This window comes from Saimiri boliviensis, chromosome 3 (genome assembly GCF_048565385.1).
Source record: "Saimiri boliviensis isolate mSaiBol1 chromosome 3, mSaiBol1.pri, whole genome shotgun sequence".
Classification (NCBI taxonomy): Eukaryota; Metazoa; Chordata; class Mammalia; order Primates; family Cebidae; genus Saimiri; species Saimiri boliviensis.
This window is the reverse complement of record NC_133451.1, coordinates 18,900,110-18,902,760: the sequence shown is the minus strand read 5'-3', so window position 1 is coordinate 18,902,760 and position 2,651 is coordinate 18,900,110. Positions and strand designations below refer to the sequence as shown.

Genomic DNA, 2,651 nt, shown 5'->3' with positions numbered 1-2,651 from the left:
GCACTGCAGAATAGTGCCAAGAATATGAACTGTGGTTTCGTATGGATTTCACTTTCATTTCCTACTCCACTTCCTACCTGGAGTGTGATTTGGTGCAAGTTACATAAATTCTCTGAGTCTTATTTTCTCAGCTGTAAATAAAACAAATGATATTTATCTGTCAACCTAAATAACAAATAGAGAAAAACTGTCTAAAAGAAAAAGGGAACAGATTTAGTAAATCATGTTTCTATTCAGGAAGGCAAAAGACAATGGTTTTTAAAGAGGAAAAAATAAGGCAGATTATATAATTGGTTTGAAAGAAATCTCCTTGGCTACAAAGATCAATAGCAAGGGTGATGCTAGTTCGAGTTTGGACAGGCAGTTACTGAGCAGACATATTTGCGGAGTATTTTGTGTGAGAGACTGTGCAAGGGTGTGAATTTGAAGAGTTGTTTGTGACAGTTTTGTTATGCAAGCCTGAGAACCCTCTTTTCATGGCATTCTCTGGCTCAATCCTATTTGTCATGTTTTCTTTTCTTTTTTAACATTAGTGACTTTTTTTTCATTCTGAAAATTTTTACATCTCCCTCCCCACCTTTTTTTGAGACAGTCTCACTCCATTATCCAGGTTGGAGTGCACTGGCATAATCTCTGCTCACTGCAACCTCTACCTCCTGGATTCAAGCAATTTTCCTGCCTTAGCCTCCTGAGTATCTGGGACTACAGGTGTGCACCATCACCCCAGGCTAATTTTTGTATTTTTAGTAGAGACATGGTTTCACCATGTTGGCCAGGCTGGTCTCGAACTCCTGCTCTCAAGTGATCCAACACCCTCCGCCTCCCAAAGTCCTGGTATTACAGGCCTGAGCTGCTGTGTCTGGCCCATTTCTACTTTTTGATCAAGATCTTTCTCCAAAAGCATCACTGCCCAGTCATCTTCTAGTTTGGTTTTGACGTTCCTCAGTGCCAGGTTGAACCTGTTCCAATTGTTCATCTTGTCTCAATTTGGGGGAGTGATTGGGACCTAGGAGTCAGTGTCAAACTTAGTCACATTTTAGCAACAAGGGAGGTTTAAGGGGGTGACTCTCAGGCTTACGCTACGCTGAGTCTACTATTAAGTTCCATTTTGGCCATTCCATTTGTCTTTTGCTATCATCACAATGTGCTGGGCCAGTACTATTTTGTTAGAGTTTGTATTCTTGAGGAATTAAGCAAGTAACAGAAACCAAATACAAAGTAAAATTAATAGTAATGTCAATTACAGTTTTCATAATGGTTTTGAACTGAGACTTAAAGTAAGCCAATTGAATAAAGCAATGATCTCAGGGATTTAGGTGAGACCTGTTGAAAACATGTGACCTGTTTTCTCATTTTGATTTCATAATATTTTTCTTATTTGTACATGTGAGTCTCAAGTTTTCCAGAGAATTTTATCTAGGTAGTGTAGTATTAGCAGTGGCACAAACTGCTACAATGAATGATAATAATAAAGACACTTTAAGGCACAAAGAAGATCCTGTGGCTAGAGCAAGAATGTATTATATAAAGAAATAATAGTCACGGAGGAAATAAAAGTATCAGTTAAAAAAAAAAAAAAAAAAAAAAAAAAAAAAAAAAAAAAAAAAAAAAGCTAGGTATTCATCCCGCATCTTAGAATGACACTTTCTGGTTTGTTTTTGTTTGTTTGTTTGTTTGTTTGTTTGTTTGTTTGTTTGTTTGTTTTCCCAGGATTTGAGTAATTTAATGAGTTTTACTTATTGGATAAAAGTGTCAACATCGTGATGGAAAAACAAACGCAGCTCCAGCCCTTGTTTCCACCTTGTTGCAACCCAAGGGAACCGTCCCCAGCAGCGACCGCAGCCATCGGCACCAGCATGAGGAGGGGTCTCAGGGCGCCAGCTCCGGCGGGCAAGGCAGAGCCCTCACTCCTTGAACTGCCACTCCTGGAGGCACACGGGGCAGTGCTGCTGCACCTGCTGTGCTGAAGCCGCTTGAGGATGCAGTGCATGTGGAAACAGTGGGAGCACTGGCCCCACACCAGCGGGCAGTCGTCGCCAGGCATCTTGCAGGCAGGGCAACAGCAGTTAAACGCTACCCTGCAGGTACTGCCGTTCTCATCGTTGGCCACCCAGAGCCAGTGGCCACGCCTTTCCAGCACTTAATCTTCACTTTCACGGCAGCAAAGCCCGCAGCCTGTCTACAGCAGCTGGCTCCACCAAGGCCATACTCATGGGCTCTGGTCAAAATTTTAATGGAGAACTTGATTAACCAGGAGGTCTCGTGAGTTTTCATACTACTCACTTATTTCCTTCTACAATAGCTAAATTATGAATTCCAGCCCAAATTGCTGATAGAGTTAGATATGGTGATGAAGATGGTAGGGAAGAGAAATCTCACCAAGAAGCACAGAAAATATTCTGTGTGTGTTTCTCTGTGTGTGTCTGGGTATACATCTTGTGTTTTGTAAGGATAGAGGTAGCTAGAAATAGAATGAGAGAAAAAAAAAATCTTAACTATTTCAAGTTTTGTTTCCTCACACTCAAATTAAGTGTTAAAAATTATTGAGCCGGCCGGGCGCGGTGGCTCAAGCCTGTAATCCCAGCACTTTGGGAGGCCGAGGCGGGTGGATCACGAGGTCGAGAGATCGAGACCATCCTGGTCAACATGGT

General features: G+C 41.8%; 1 pseudogene; it reads right to left on the bottom strand.

Moving 5' to 3' along the window:
- Positions 1–1,904: 1,904 nt before the first annotated feature.
- Positions 1,905–2,274, bottom strand: LOC101044379 (anaphase-promoting complex subunit 11 pseudogene; annotated as a pseudogene).
- Positions 2,275–2,651: the final 377 nt, after the last annotated feature.